Source organism: Poecilia mexicana, unplaced genomic scaffold, assembly GCF_051168715.1.
Source record: "Poecilia mexicana isolate PSO_F unplaced genomic scaffold, ASM5116871v1 scaffold_12, whole genome shotgun sequence".
Lineage (NCBI taxonomy): Eukaryota > Metazoa > Chordata > Actinopteri > Cyprinodontiformes > Poeciliidae > Poecilia > Poecilia mexicana.
In genome coordinates, this window is record NW_028263381.1 from 5,983,342 (window position 1) to 6,001,186 (window position 17,845).

A 17,845-nucleotide genomic window follows, 5' to 3' on the forward strand; every position below is an offset into this window, starting at 1 on the left:
ACAAACATCAGCATGCTAAAACAAACAAACTTTTATTCACGACTCACCAACTCCATTCACAGTTCAGGACTTCATGGCTCCAAGCTCACTAGTAGTTGTGATGAGGCCTAAATCATATTTGTATTGTCAGCTTTAATGTATAAACTGAACATAAATGGATGAAACAGGAAGTTGTTTGGAAGTACAAACCTGTAGCTGCTTTGTCTACAGCTCCAACCCTTCATACTTGACTGGGGAAAGCCAGAGCAGGCCTGTATTACCGTGTATTTATGGGGGAATTTTTCTGCCTTTATTCGAGAGCACACGTTTTCAGTCTGAAAGCAGGATTTCATGTCTTTTGTTCTTAAATTTTCAGTTTGAAAGCAAGACTTAATGTCTTTCTTCTCAAAACTTGTGCTTTCCTTCAAATATTCACTGTGCTTTCTCAAACCCTTCTTGCCTCTGCTTGGAGTAAAACTCGGCTTGCAAACCTTTCGGCTTGCTTGAAACAAAAGATCACCGTCGCCCGGGAAGTTCTCAGCCAATAAAATGAAAGTGTTATACTGGGTGAGTTTCTTTCCGTCCAGTGCAGGGGTGTCAAACGTACGGCCTGCGGGCCGGAACCGGCCCGCCGAACGATTTAGTCCGGCCCGGGGGCTAAATGCATTATCATTATTCATGAAAAAACATATACTTCGTTTAATTGAAAATCTGCAGTTCCTATACTGTCCACGAGGGGCGCTGTGTTTTATTCAGAGCACACAACATGATGCAACATTGCAGCGGAACTAACAGCAGGTGGCAGCACTGAGCTTCAGGTTCTGTAAACAAGTTCGATTCTATGCTTTACCAGCTTTTTATTTTGGCCCTGGCAACCTCATATTTCTCGTGCATGCTAACATACATACATATTATGTATGCATGTTTTTCTATATGTATGCATTTTATGCATCAACAAATGTACTTAATCAAATGTCTGTTTAAAACAGCTGACACTTAAGATTTCAAATGTGTGAAGCCAGATAATTTGTTCAAATTGCTTCCCAGATGTTGAAAATTGATTTTAAATCTTTTCTTAATTTTTGTCTGTTGTATTTTGTGATGCAGGACAGTGTTTTTAAGTTCCAAAAACTGTGAATAAATGTTTTGCAACATTGTACATTCACTGAGATCAGTTCTTATGCATAATGCACTTAAATAAATGCTTAACTGAGTAAAAGTATTGTTGAAATTGCAGATACCTTTCTTAAAAACTGAGATTATTCATAATATATTTTGTAAAAGTGAAATTCGTTTAATGTCAAAATCAACAACAAGTCCACTTTTATTGGTTCTATTTATTCTTGCAATGAGTTTACTTGTGTGGCCCCCAGCAGATCAGATTAAGCTGTATGCGGCCCCTAAACCAAAATGAGTTTGACACCCCTGTTCTAAGTAGAGCTTCACAATGTTAAAGGAAAAAATCAGTGCAAGAGACAAGAACTTTTGAGCAGGGAATTTTCTGAAAACTGCATTTACACTCAAACATGATTTTTTTCAGATGATCAAAAGTTTAAGACCATAGTCTTTAAAAAGCCAAAAGCTGTGCAAAAATCTGGATTCCATGTCATTTTCTGTCAAGTCTTTACACTGTCAAGACCACCTGAAGGCAAAAGCAAAAAAGCTCACTGACTTTGAATGTGGTAGGATTGTTGAGCTGCATAAGCAAGGCCTCTCACAACATGCCATCGCTGCTGAGGTTGGACCAGGGGCGGATCTACTGGGGTGGCATGGGGTGGCAGTTGCCACCCCAAACGAGAGCCTTGCCACCCTTGTTGCCACCCCAGCTAGCGACAATGAATTCAATAAATAGTTATGGCAAATCAGACAGTAAGCGCATGAAACTCTTTTTTTCCGACAACATTGAATGCAACACAATGTTTTTTGAAGCCTCCCCCGGAAACTTACCGGCCCACCGGGCTACAGGCCGCTGGTACCTCTGTCGCTCTCGGTTTCCCATAAGGACCCAGCAGAGGGCAGCAGAGGGCTGCTCCTAATAACTGCTGGATATATTAAGGACGCAGTTCTCCGTCTCCAAATCCGGTTTTGTTCACACCGAGTTTACGTGCAGTGGCTCTATTTCCCTCCTGTCCTGCCAGATCGATACTCCTCAACTTAGAAGCTGCATAATATGAGTTTGAAAACATTTCTCCGTTGTGCCTGCTGCTAGCATGTGCTTGTTCTAAATGAAAATTAGCGCATTCTTCTTTGATTTCAAATTTTGACTTCCAATGATTCACTTCCTGCTAAAAGTAGCAGCTTATAGTCCGGAAAATACGGTAAGGGAAATTGGATAATTTCCACGGAACACCTGACGATCACTCACGGTACACTAGTGTGCCGCGGCACAACGGTTGAAAAACACTGATATATATTACTGGACTGGACATTACGTGATTGTAAGTCACACATGCGCCATTGCTGTCCATTGAGTCAGGAATATCGGTGGTCAGGAAAATACTACAATCACGCAAAGAATCAGAACAACGGACGCAATGTTTAGCAGTTAAGTCAACCATAGATAATGGTAATAAGGGCTTCAGATTTCACAGGTGAGGAAAACGTTTTAATTTAAAGAAAACATTGAACAAGTCAGCAGTGGGTCAGTTATACTAGCCTAACTGTTGCAGGCCTGCTATTGACATTGATAACCTCAGCATGTGCTGCGCAATTCGGTGTGTTTTGGTGTTAGCGCTAAACAACCCGCCCACCAAGTCATCAGTAGAGCAGCTGTTTCAATCAGCTAATCAACCACCGCGGTGATCAGGCGAAAACTTATTAATAATCACAATATAGACATTAAGCCTGACAACATAATGTAACAGACTGGATGTTCTGTTTTAGTGTTTTTGCTACTTTTTTGTGTGGGAAATGTTTGCTTTTGGGTGTTGATTCCCCTGGTCGGTTATCTCTGCTCTATCTGCTCGTTGAGCTGTTGTTTGTCGGTTGCCATGGTAACGGGTCGTGTGTAATACCGACATACAGAGCGAGAAAAGGCGGAATAGAAGTTGATGGAGCTATTTTTTCTTTGTTTCTTTATCCATTTGAATTTTGTTACTTTATTCTTAAATTTCTATTTTTTGTATTATTTACAGAGTTTATTTGTAGGTTGATAATTGTTGATTTTATTTATTTTTTGTTTTATTATTTTTCTTATTTACTTTCTAAATTTAGACAGGAAGTAATGTGGGTCAGTCCACTTTCTATAAGTGTAGGGGCCTGGTGAAGGACCAGCAGGGATTTGGGTTTGGGGCAGATGCTTTTTAACCAGAGCAAGAGAGGTAGCATGAGAACAAATGGAAGTTTGATCTCTGTAATTGTTTTATTTTCCTCTTGTAAAAGAGGAAAATAAATCACCAAGGACAATCAATAAGTTTGGACATTGAACCTTCTTTTGCCCGTGTCGAGAAGCATGACCCCAGTGCCACAGTAGTGGCTTGGTGGAACTTTTATTGGATGTTTGGCTTGGCAAACAATCAGAAGTGGTTCTGTCTAGTTTGGTTCTTCACCTGTTTATCAGCTTTATTGTGGCACACTGCAGCCGCTGCAATTCCTAAAAACAAGCAACAAAAACTGAGCTAATCCCCTGTGTTCACAAAACGTGCGTATTTATAACAGTCGTCAAACTACGGCTCCTACAGTATATTTAAAATAAAACGATTGACCAATATAAATAGAAATTCGCCCCTTCTTGCATCTTGACAGAACTAACAGAAACTAAACTGTTTATAGATTTGTATCATGGAGAATTTATCAAACATCAGTTTTCTAATCTTTATTTTAAGTTGTATCTAATAACAAATGATTGGTCTACTAATATTTTCGTGACAGATTTCTCCTTGTATTGGGATAAAATGGTTTTCTGGACACAATGAATCACATAGTGACCAATAGGCACTGTCCAGTCCAGTAATACATATCAATTAGCAGGAGTATGAAAGATGTAAAAATAATTAACTATATACTACATTAAGAAATTGTATTTAAGCCTCGGTGGTACATGAAGCTCATTTTGAAACAATGCAAGTTAAAAACAATATTTCATGTATATATATATATATATATATATATATATATATATATATATATATATATATATATATATATATATATATATACTACCACCCCTGAAAATATCCCTGCCCCCCTCTATTTGATTAACTGTTGAACAGTTGGAATACGTTTTAGTTAATTTGTAATATAGAAATATTATAGTTAATTAAATACATGAATCGTAAATTTAATGTTATTACATAAAGTAAGGTTTATAGGTTAAGGTAAAAGGTTAGAACCACTAAGAGTTACGTATTTTATTTGTATGTTTGTAGCTCTTACGGTGTGTTCATGTACAAAGGCTGTTGAATAAAGAAACGTGAACCATCAGTTTGAGAGATCATCCTTTCAACTGGGACGCTACACTATATACTTTTGAAACAACTAACTTATGTTTTGTAACTTTTTATATAATATATATTTTTAATATATATTTTTATATTATATATATATATATATATATATATATATATATATATATATGAATCACATGTATATATATATATATATATATATATATATATATATATATATATATATATATATATATATATATATGTCCCTCCCCTCCCACATACACATTAGGTTTGTTCGTTTGTATTTCCACCTCAATTTAACGTCCCTCCCCCCAGCACTCAATGGTACGCTAGACCCCCCCCACCCTCTTCGCCCCCTCGGTACATTAGTCGACCCTCAACGTCTCTCCTTTGGCCCCACCTTCTTTGATTCCCCCCCACCCCCTCTAACGATACATCCCCCCCGCCATCTTCTCTCCTTCTTCTTCGAACCCCTTTGAACTTCTTTGAAAGTTCTGCTGAAGAAACGTGTCCAATTTTGACACTTCGGGCAACGTGTCTCTCTGTTGGTGAGAAAAAATCCTGGAAACACCGTTAGGCATGAGGACTTGGAGGCTGGTCCTGTCTCGTAGACAGGTCCTGACCCAGAGACAGGTCCTGACCTGGAGGCAGGTCCTGTATCAGAGGTCTGTCCTGACCCGGAGGCAGGTCCTGACCCAGAGGCAGGTCCTGTCTCGTAGGCAGGTCCTAACTCGGAGGCAGGACCTGACCCACAGGCAGGTCCTGTCTTGTAGGCAGCTCCTGTCTCGTAGGTAGGTCCTGACTCGGAAGGTAGGTCCTGATCCGGAGGCACGTCCTGACCCGGAGGCACGTTCTGTCTCGTAGGCAGGTCCTTACTCTGAGGCAGGTCCTGACCCGGAGGCAGGTCCTGACCTGGAAGCAGGTCCTGACCAGGAGACAGGTCTTGTCTCTGAGGCAGGTCGTGACTCGGGGGTAGGTCCTGACACTGCCATCCGTCCGTCCCCCCAGCACTCAACGGTATGCTAGAGCCCCCCACCCTCTTCACCCCTTCGCACTTCTAATGGTACGCTAGTCAACCCTCAACATCTCTCCTTCGCCCCTCCTTCTTCATTCCCCGCCACCCAAACCCCTAATGATACATCCGCCCCCCACAGTCCGCCCCCCCACCTTCTCTCCTTCTTCTTCGAACCCCTTCTAACTATTCCATAGCCCCCCCAGTCCGCCACCGTTCCCTCGGCCCCCCATCCTGACTCTTCGGTAGGCTCTACCCACCTCGCTCTGACTGTAACAGTGGATGACTAAAAGTTTCAGGTATTCTCAGATCCAAACATTGAAAGCACTCTAAAGGCCATAATGATCCACTCCCATGAGTTGTGAAGTTCTGCTGAAGAAACACGTCCAGTCTTGACACTTCTGACAATGTGTCTCTCTGTTGGTGAGAAAAAATCCTGGAAACACCGCTAAGCTTGAGGACTCGGAGGAAGGTCCTGTCTTGGAGGTCTGTCATGATTTGGAGGCCGTTCCTGACTCAGAGGTCTGTCCTGACCCGCAAGCAGGTCCTGTCTTGGAGGTAGGTCCTGACTCGGAGGTAGGTCCTGACCTGAAGACAGGTCCTGACCCGGAGGCAGGTCCTGTCTCGTAGGCAGGTCCTGTCTCGTAGGTAGGTCCTGACCCGGAGGTAGGTCCTATCTCAGAAGGAGGTCCTTCCTCAGAGGTAGGTCCTGACTCGAAGGCACGTCCTGACCCAGAGGTAGGTCCTGACCCGGAAGCAGGTCCTGTCTCAGAGATCTGTCCTGACTCAGAGGCAGGTACTGACCCGGAGGTAGGTCCTGTCTTGTAGGTAGGTCCTGTCTCAGAAGGAGGTCCTTACTCAGAGGTAGGTCGTTATTCAGAGGTAGGTCCTGACCCGGAGGCAGGTCCTGACCCGAAGGCAGGTCCTGACTCGGAGTCAGGTCCTGACCCAGAGGCAGGTCCTGACTCGGAGGCAGGTCCTGACCCAGAGGCAGGTCCTAACTCAGAGGCAGGTCCTAACTCAGAGGCAGGTCCTGACTCAGAGGTAGGTCCTGACCAGGAGGCTGGTCCTGTCTCGGAGGTAGGTCCTGACCCAGAGGCAGGTTCTGACTCAGAGGCAGGTCCTGACTCAGAGGCAGGTCGTGACTCTGAGGCAGGTCCAGACTCGAAGGCAGGTCCTGACTCGGAAGCAGGTTCTGACTCAGAGGAAGGTCCTTTCTCGGAGGAAGGTCCTGACTCGGAGGAAGGTCCTGTCTCAGTTGTCTGTCCTAACTCGGAAGCCGGTCTGTTCTCAGAGCCAGGCCCTGACTTGGAGGAAGGTCCTGACTCGGAGGTAGGTCCTGTCTCGGAGGCAGGTCCTGACTCGTAGGCAGGTGCTGACTCAGAGGCAGGCCCTGACTCGGAGGAAGGTCTGGACTCGAAGCCAGGTCCTGACTCGGAGGACGGTCCTGACTCAGAGGAAAGTCCGGACTCGAAGGCAGGTCCTGACTCTGAGGACGGTCCTGACTCGGAGGCAGGTCCTGTCTCAGAGACAGGTCCTGACTCGGAGGCAGGTCCTGACTCGGAGGCAGGTCCTGTCTCGGAGGCAGGTCCTGACTCGGAGGCAGGTCCTGACTCGGAAGCTGGTCCTGACTCGGAAGCTGGTCCTGACTCGGAGGCAGGTCCTGACTCGGAGGCAGGTCCTGACTCAGTGACAGGTCCTGACTCGGAAGCAGGTCCTGACTCCAAGTCAGTTGCTGTCTTGGAAGCAGGTCCTGGCTCGGAGGTAGGTCCTGTCTCAGAGGCAGGTCCTGACTCGGAAGCCGGTCCTGACTCCGAGGCAGGTCCTGACTCGGTGACAGGTCCTGACACGGAGGCAGGTCCTGACTCGGAAGCAGGTCCTAACTCCGAGTCAGGTGCTGTCTCGGAAGCAGGTCCTGGCTCAGAGGTAGGTCCTGACTCGGAGGCAGGTCCTGACTCGGTGACAGGTCTTGACACAGAGGCAGGTCCTGACTCGGAAGCAGGTCCTGACTCCGAGTCAGGTCCTGACTCGGAGGAAGGTCCTGCCTCGGAAGGAGGTCCTGACTCAGCGGTAGGTCCTGCCTCGGAGGCAGGTCCTGACTCGGAGACAAACCTGACCACTGAGTGGACCAACCTGAGATGCCCAAAGGGTTCTTGCCTCTCTTCTGTCTCCGAAGCGTCTCCACAACATGCAGCCTTTTTGATGACCTTCCATGTCTTTTGAAGGAAGCTTTCTTGGAGATTGATTATCCTTGGTCGTGACAGGTTCCTTCTAAAGCTCTCTACAACCTTGTAAATGACTATGGGGTTGTCACTTTTGATCATCTTGAACAACAACTCTCTTACCACATCTTCATTGCCCCAGAGAAGTTGCAAGATGTCTCGGCAGATTTTGCGTTCCATATCCTCAAAAAAGACAAAATCTATGTTTTTTACTTCCTCCCAGAGTTTTGGAGCAAGCTTTTTGTGTACAGGTTCGGTGTGTTTCATTGTGTAACCTCCATAACTAGATCTGTTGCTAGACTTATAAATCAACCTCCAAAGAATTGTTTCCACCATGACTCTTCTTTCATCTTCGGTTCCACGTCTGAAACCCATCTTGTTCGCTTCCTTCAAAAATTCTTCAGGATCCATTCCTGCCTTAGTATATTCGTCACTCAGGCAGTTTTCTTCTGAGTACAAGTCCTCATTAGGAAAAAAAGTCTTTCTGATCTTGCTTTTTGTAGACTTAAACATTTTCTTTGGAGGAACAGGATTCTCCAGGTGACGCTTGAATTTTTCCACGATTACTTCGTGTCCTTCTGGGTAATCCAGCAGCGCGATTAAATGCAGTCCACTGGCAAAGTGGAATGCATCTCTAGCAATACTCTGGAAAATCCGTTCCCCTAGCTCTTCTGATATCTCTGAGAGTACTTCCACGTTTAATTCGCCAGTTTTTCTCAAAAGCAAGATCAAAATTTTGCCGTGTTGTTCCTCAAAGGTTTGTCTGACAAGATGCAGAGTTGGTCCGTCTGCAGCCTTTTCGATCACTTCCCACAGCAGTTCACTGAGAAACTTTCTCTTCTTGTAATCCGGACTTCTTTGTCCAGGATGAACTTTATTGGACAATGTTTTTTTGACTTTTGTCCAAAAAGAGACCTGAGACCTCACATCCATTTCTCTCTGTGGGGTTTCGTCATTCATCTTTACTGAGCTGAGCAAAAACTTCCAAATGAATTTTGTGTTGACTGACTTGTTAACTGATTTGTGTCGAATGATCAGAGAATTAACTGATCAGTTGGTGATGTCATGGACTCTATGACATCACAAAGTCATCCTTAGAAGGGCCTTATGACAGACATCATTTGAAGTCATGCTGATGACATCATCGTCAGCAGCATGGCAACTGTTGCTAGGGCTAATAATAGCACGCAGTGAGCATGGGCTATGAAAAAAATAGAATCTGTGGGCATTAAATGCATTATTCCCACGTCTGAACTGGCAGTGATCAGCGCAACTTCGCCGGAACAGGAGGGGCCAGGGAACCACTGGCTTTGGGCCAACGGGTAGGGCACTTTACTGCCTTACTCACTTCTGTAATTTGTCAGTGATCTGTGGAACCGCTACTTCCAACCAGTTACTCAGCAAATCCACTCCTTTAACCCAGAAGGGTTTAACCATCTTTCTTTTCCCATATTCAGTGTAAAAATGTTCCTATTTTTCTTCTGCTCCATTGTGCATGAATCTGCTGCGAATGAACGGTAGATGCTCCGCTCGGTTTGGTCGCAGTCATGAGGTCATATTTATATTTTTTTTCTTCATATTTTCCAAAGTGATTCTCTGTCACCTGGTCATCCAGGCAAAGTCGTGAAAACTTATATTTTCTCATGGTGACTCACTAGTCTCAAACGTTCGGCGCTTCCAACACTAAGCATGCACACAGCAGATCGGACAGCGAAACCAATCGAGTCTGTTTACATTAGCTCAGGTCCTGGGAGTAGATATAATTTTTAATACAGATTTTATAGTTAAAGGAACTTAAAACAAAAAGTCATCATCAATGTAAAATTCTAAATATATTGAAGGGTCATGAAATGTTTATTGAAAAATTAACTACCAAGTCAAATTCTATTTGTTACCTTTTACTACCTTTTACTGGCCTTAATTTGAGCTAATTTAATTTACTACCTATTACTACCGCGTGGAAACCCTGTTACATGAGGCAAGAAGCTTCTGGCAGTGATTTAATAAATAGTTGAAGCTTGAATTTACATAGAATTTATGTAAAGTTTTACCACAGATGTAACTTCAAAACAGGTCAGTTTTTGCCTTCTCCAACATTCATAGTGATTAAGATGAAGTTTTTTTTTATCAAAGACCTGTTTGTTCACCAGTTGGACTCTCACACCTAGCATAGCATCACAGTAGTGTGATGACAAATGTGACACAATACTGTCTCATGTTCTGTAGTAGAGACATTTTTCTGTCCTCCAGTCAATGAACTGTGTTGTGTGGCACTAGTAGCTCCACCTTAACCATATGGTACCATTGTTTTTTGGACCTACACTAAATGAGTTTATTCAAGGTTTATTCAGGACTTCAGTTCCACATAAAAAAAATCTAAATAATATTTAAATAAATGTATATATATTCAGAATAGCGAAGTATTTCACAAATAGCCAGTCAATACCAGTCGGCTGTATGGGCCGCTTTTACATTGGGAACAGTCAAAATAGCCTACAAAACTGTACTGACCCATGCTGCTCAGTGGAAACGAGGCATTAGAAGTCCTAACATGGTACCTGGAGCAGGGAGGAAGTGAATAATGAGGCCAGGAAGTGTAGGGCGAAGATGGATGAGAGTAATGAGGTTTAGGACAAGATGAGGACTGTAGTGACACCCTATGGAGAAATAGGTGGGTGGTATCAAAAGAATGTAGCAAAATGAAAGGTGTTATGTTTTATGCAAGAGAGTCCAGTGCAGCTGCAGATGGTTTCTATAGACACAGAGAGGTAGTATAAATATTTTAATATTGTAAAAAATGCATCTATTGTGAGGAATTATTATGAGAAACTGAATTAATTTTGAATACATCACAAAATCCAGCGTGTAGCTCACTATTTTGGACCATCCTGCATGTTCCCCAGATCTAAACCCAATTGAGAACATTTGGGGATGGATGGCAAGGGAAGTTTACAAAAATGGACATCAGTTTCAGACAGTGGATGTCCTTCGTGAAGCCATCTTCAACACTTGGAGCAACGTTCCCACTAGCCTCCTGGAAACACTGGCATCAAGCATGCCTAAACAATTGTTTGAAACCATCAACAAGAATGGTGGAGCTACTCATTACTGAGTCCTCTTTTTTTTTTTTTTTTTTGACACTTTGATTTCTGTTTTGGGCAAATTTCTCTCTCCCAGGCTCAAGTGATACTGCCCTCCTGGAGATTCTAATTTTATGGCCTCCTGTCCTCTCTGATAACACAACAGGAGCCTCAATGAGAGCTCCCTTTTGAGCTGTATTTTCCTTCTTGTACTTTGAATACTTACCCATCAATAGTTTAGTTTTTAAATCATTAACACAAACCTGTTCAAAATTAAGAAATTTGTTCAAAATGGCAATGCTCATTATACCTTTGACACATGCGTAAGATTAACTGTATTAAACACTAAAAATAATCATTTTTCTTCAACACAGTCCGCCGCAATAAAGCTACTGTAGAAGCCTAAATTCAATTTTAGTTCATTCAGACCTTTAGGATAAATTATGTCTATATTTCTTATGGTAATTTGTTTATTTGGATAAAAATGATTAAAAGTTAAATCTCTATTGCATACTAATTTGTTATACTGGACTATACTAAGGCCTTCTTGTAAATTTGCATATGTGTGGCCCACGATAAGTCACGTAATGTCCAGTCCAATAATATATCCATCAATGTTGCTGTCTCGCGCTCTGTCTCTCGCATTTCCCGCTACTCAGCAGTAGGTGTCAGGTTACATTGTGTTGCATTTAATGTTGTCGGAAAAAAGAATTTCATGCGCTTAATGTCCGATTTGCCATAACTATTTATTGAATTGGTTGTCGCTAGCTGGGGTGGCAACAGGGGTGGCAAGGCTCTCGTTTGGGGTGGCAACTGCCACCCCAGTAGATCCGCCCCTGCATATACCTATATGATGGATAGGTTTATAGATATATAGGTTTCTGTCAATGGATATCCATCCATCCATCTATCCAGGCAGGCAGGCAGACATACATTAATGAAAGAATGACAGGTAGGTTAGGATAGATAAATATGGCACACCCACTAGAAGGAAACAAATGCACCCGGCTGAGAGGTTCGGGCGACTATGCTCTTTTGTTCCAAGCGCGAGCCGAGAGGTTTGCAGAAGATTTACTCCAAGCAGAGACAAGTTTTGAGCACGAGGATGAAGGTTTGAGAAAGCACAGTGCATATTTGAAAGAAAGCATAAGTTTTGAGTACAAACATTACAAGTTTTGAGAAAAGAAGACATGAAATCCTGCTTTCAGACTGAAAATGTGTACTCTCGAATTATGGCAGAAAAATCCCCCACACCTTCGAGACATTTTTATTTTTCAAATAAAAATCTTAACAGTGTGGCATGTGTTTGTATTCGGTGCCCCTTTCTCTAATTTCCTCAAATCTACAGGATTTAGGCTTATAGATGTCTTTCTGTCAATATCACTGAGCTTGAGCCATTTTACAAGGAAGAATGTTCCAGAGTGCAGGGATCCCCTAATGCCCCTTTTCCACTGGCTCGGCACGGCATGGCTGGGCTCGCCCTAAGCGCTTTTCCACCGGCTTTTTTGCTGGGCTGGCCCTGCTTTTTAGGGCCCTTCTTTGGAGCAGGGCCAGCCGGGCCGGTGTTTTCACCATCTGTGCTACCTCGTGAGATTTTCCTACCGTAGCATGGATAGATAGCTAAGTCGGTGTAAGTCAGTATCTGTCAGTGCTTCGTGTCTAAAACTTATACCGTGATGTTTACAAACCGAAAACTGCGGCAGGCTGTATTAATGTTAAATATTATCATTTCTTATCACACATTTCTTTGTGACGAGACTGAAGTGGAAGCTTAGAAGTTATGCTTACATAGCATTGGAACAATTTATATACGTGACAAAAACAAAAAGATTTCACTTCCTTCATCAGAATATCCTACCCGTTTAAATTAAAATGAAAAGCTATCGCAGATGTTTGCACAAATGCTTTTATGAGAATATCCTACCTTTTTAAAAACATTTTAAATACAGTATCAGATGGGTGAGACAGGTTTTTATTGAAGTTAAATTAAACACAGACATCTACAAATATAGATCACCAGAAGCTTTTTTTGCGCATTAATATTGCAGCGCAGCATCCAGTGGAAAAGGGGTAATAGTGGTTCAGTGATGCAGGAAGATTAAAGAAGTCTCATATAAAATATTTAATAAAATCTATCCTAAGGTGTTTAACTCTATATTCAAGAAAGAATTTGATGTAAATTGTGCATTTTGTAATTCAAAACTGTTGTCCACTTGTTTTGGCACTGTCCCTTTGTTAAATCTTTTTTGGCAGAATCTGTGTGACTTTATCCACAACAACATAGAAGCACGATTTATGCTGTTATGGGAAGATGTCTTACTTGGCCTCACTAAAAGCATGCTTAGCAATTTTGAGTTTCTCATAAATCCTTTATTATTACTAGCTAAATATCATATTCATTGTTCCAGGTACTCTGAAAGGAAGCCATGCTTTGCTGCGTTTTACATTGAAGTTAAGTTTAATATCCGGTTTATCAAAGACTGACAAAAAGAATAGCTATTAAAACAATTGAAATCTGTACTGCTTTGAATGTACTGTTAGGAACTGAAGCCCCTTGGCTTTGTCTTGAATCCTACATATCTGTATTTGTTTTTCTTGAGGCATAATAAATGTTTCACTCTGTCGTTATACAGTGTGACTGTGAATAAAGTTTAAAAAAATAAAAGACATAATCCCTCTTCCCCCCCCCACACACACACAACAGATTTCTTGTGGCTTTGACGTGAAACAGTGATGTCACTCGTCCTGTCTGTGACATTACTGGGGACTATCTTTGTATTCCCACATTCCACAGAGAAATTAATTTGCAGTTTCAGGTGTGACCCAGACAGCAAGTGCAATGGCGGAAATGGATTTCTTTTTGGGAAAAATAAAAGCTTTAGAGAAGAGCCGCGGGAAGACAGAAAATGAGCAGCTCCAAACTGTTTTTATCAAGAGCATTCAGAGCCCTATAAATTCATCATCTGCACAATCTACTTTGTGCACATATCTGCTTTTCTGCATTTATAAACTATATTGCAAATAGTCTGTCCTTTTCAATGTCCAGTAAGTCTTTTGGAAAAGTGATCCGACTCGATTGCACATCCCCTGGGATCGCGAGTCCGAAAATCCTATTTCTAATAACTGCACAGAATTTTCCGCTATAGTCTTGTTCAGCATATTCTTATGACTTCATTGTTAATCTTGTTTTTTTATGTATTGTTTTTAATGCTGTCAGAACTTTTGTTTTTGTGTTAATTTTTACGCCTGTTGTTGGTGTTACACCTGAATTTTCCATTTGTGGGACAAATTCTATTCTATTCTGTTTTGTTCTATTCTATTCCAATAAAACGTCTTTGTTTCCATATTGAATGTGCAATAGAGACCTTAATTCAACCCATACAATATGTTTACATTAGTGGACGTTTTTGCATAAACTGTAAGTTTTTTATTACTATACACACTTACTTGTTGGTTTAGGTATATATTATGTTCTTTAAATGCAATTAAATCACGTCAAAAGTAAATTAGACATCAAACGATTCAGAACAAGGAAGTAGATATTAAAAACGGTCATCCTAATTTTCTCAGATATTAGTACAGTGTGTTATCTGTGTGCTGTGATGAAGTCTGTGTAGTTTGGTTCTGACACAGAACAGGACAGAGTAGATTACTTTTCTCATGGCACTTTTCTTTCTTTCCATAATTACTGATTGTCTGGCTTTGAAACATCATCATCATGGGTTAAAAACGGTAGTTTCCCGGCCAAAACGAGACTTGCCAGATATGTCCTTTTCACCTTAGTTTCTCTTAATCTATTCTGCAAAAAAAATCCTATTTTATTAGCTGAGACTAAAAATAAATCTTTTTTTTTTTTTGCTTGCTGGAATGAGAGTAAAATATAAACAAATTTGTTCAAGGCGCCATCTAAGATATGATTCTTTCATTTAATGTATAGATCATTGTTAGAAGCAAAAAACAAAAGTCTGCCGGAGAATTTCAGAGATTAATTGTGTCCAAGTAGCGGAGAAGCTAAAAGGCCATTCGCTTGCACAGCAAATAGCTCTGGGAAACATAATGGCACATATGTATCCTTAATGAACACCGCACATGAAATGACACGTTCAGGCTAATGGAAAAGCACAGAGAAAGGTTTTGCTGAAGGTAGGAAGCACAAAATGGTTTCTGTGGCTTAGCAGGTCCTTAAGGTGACTTTAATCTGCTGTGGAGACAATCCATTTCCTCTTTCCCCACTGGAAATCCACCACAAAGATAGCGTGGCTCTTTATTCACAGGGGAATTTTGTAATCACCTGTAATATGACTTGATTATGTTTCTTCCCCATGTCGGTGTCGATGCGAGACGTTTTGATGAGTGGCACTTTTAAATCCCCGACACGGCACTTTGTGATTGCTTTAGATGTTATATCATGTCGGCGTCCTTTGTGAAACCCTGTCAGTTGTTCCTGAAAAACACAATTTGTCAGATATGTTTGTCTCTGTCACAGCGACGTCAAGTTTTCATGGCAGAGCGTTGACAAATTCATTTGTACAAAATGTGCAAAACATAAAAAAAGAAAAAAAAAAACAATCTTCTCCTAGGTGTGTGGTTAGTTTGACAGAATGAAATACAGTTTCAGCCTTGCAAGAACACTTCCAGGAATAATGATCAGAATGTAAAAGTTAATAACTCAGTTGCCATTCTACGTCTGCTGACGCTGTATGTTTGTCTTTGCTCCATTTTTGCTGAGAATTGACTTTATGTGGCTCTCGATCGGACCTGTATGTAAAGATGTTTTCTTTACATACAGAAAACATCTGTATGTTTTCTGTATGTAATAACAATGTTATTGTTAGATAATAACATTGAAAGATACCAAGCAAAGGCAGAAAATGCACTTTTAGAGAACAAATATAGACGTAGGATGTGCTTTTCTCTTCCCTCATTTAAAAAAAACACATCTTATTTTGTGATATTTATGTAAAGTATATGAGGAAAATGTCATGAGGTAAAAAAAAAAATAAAATCCTTCAGAGTGCTGCTTGAGGCATCAGCTGCAATTTATCACCTCAGTGAGACTCCCACACCTCTCAGCAGGCTGTCTGGCCCACTCTTAAGTAAGCATACGACTGAATTCACTTCGGGTTTAATGACTCACTTCCCAGCTGCCAGTCTCACCTGTTTTCCACAGCTCTTAGATAAGACGGCCAGAATCGCGTGGAAAGCTGCTGCAGATTGTTGAAGTCCTCTCTTCTTTTCCTCCGCTGTGTTTTTGACACGTTTCGGGCTTATTATCCTCCCTTCATCTGCATGAATTTTCACCGCTGAGACAGACGTGACTCATGCACCATTGTTGGAAAATTTCGACAGATTTTGATGTGTGATTTGAAAAACAGCGAAGGTTCAGCAAGCTTGAGTTTATATATATATAAACTCAAGGCTTTAATTTTCCTATATGTTGTGGGAAGTGCTTCTTTCAGTGACTTTTTATCCATTTAATGTTTTCACAACATTTTAGATGCTACTAAAAACAAAGAAGTACACAAAAAGATTCTCACATTTCTAGACAAATTGCAAATAAGGTAATATATATATATATATATATATATATATATATATATATATATATATATATATATATATATATATATAATATAATTAAACTTGTTGTGGCTTAGAGGAGTAAAATTATGCTTAAGTTTTTGCAGCATTTAGTTTGTTAGCTTGTGAGTAACGTTTTTTTATGGGCTGCCATGCTAGGGCACGTCCAACAGGAGATATTGTATCATTTAACATGTCATTAAGGCAAGGGCGTAGGTTCGGTCTAAGTTTTGGTGGGGACCTTGACACCCCCCCCCCCCCCACAGTGAAATGCCCAAGAGCACCGAACATTTTTGAGAAGGGGGGGGAAACCACATTGGCTTAATAACCCCTCCCCCCAACCATAACCATATCATACATCTTGTGTATACAACCAGATACAGTCATACTCAGCAGATCAGTTCAAGAACACTTTACTTTTTCCTTTACAAAATTCAGCAAACGTTACAAGTAAGATCAAAAGAAATATCCTCTGGATACTCCCTGGTCACTGGCACTCACACTGACTGCCTCCTATAGAGCAAACAAAGCGTAACCTGGTTTGTATTCACACTAGCTTAACTTAATTTAAGACGAACACTTCAAATGCCATATTTACTGAGATAATTTCACAGTATATTTCATATCTGAGAACTAACACCTCACCTGGAGCCCTGAAGCTCCAGCCACCTCTCCATCGTTCTGCTCTGCCCCTTGCTCTGCTGTCTGAGCATCCTATGTGAAAAAATATTACATAATTAACAGACCTATTCTACCTCACATTCAGTGCTGACCTTACTAAACACCGGACTTTACAACAAATGCGTTGCGTGATAGATATCTAACTTATGGGTCCACTCACTGTACTTACAGCCGACGTAGCGAAATAACTTCTAATGTCTGTCCTTTTCTTTTTTGGTGGCGACATGGTCTCGGAGACGCGTGTGCCCAGCTAGCCGCCGCCTTTTGCAGCTAATCAAAGAACGTCCGACGATTCAACTGACTCCCCCCCCCCACCCCCCCGACAGCACCGTTCCGACACGGTCTCGGAGGCTCATAATAAATGTCAAACTAAGAAGCTTCCGTTCCGCGCACCGCCTGTTGCTGCTAATCAAAGATCGTAGATCCACGTTCTTTGAGCCAATATGGCAAAAATTGGTCGGGACTTTTTCATATCCCGTGAATATTGGTCGGGACATGTCCCTACCGTCCCTACCCAAACCTACGCCCATGCATTAAGGAGTTTAGCAGCAAAGACTAAATCTGGCATTGAGCTTCTAGTTAATTGCTGTCAAAACTAATTTTGATGTAATAAATTAACTACATCAAAATGAATGTCAATTTAAGCCAGTGGTTCCCAAACTTTTTCTTCTGCCCCCCCCCCCCCCCCCCCAGTGGTTTCCAAACATTTTCTGCGCCCCCCCCTATGGATTACAAATGGCTGTCTGGTTGAAATGACACGTGTGACTATCGACTATTTTGTGGGCAAAATGAATGTACGTGGCTGAAAATAGACACCAACATCGGTAGCGTACAGGCTACTTGTTAAGCTTAAGGTTCTGTATTGATATTAGCTAGTTATCT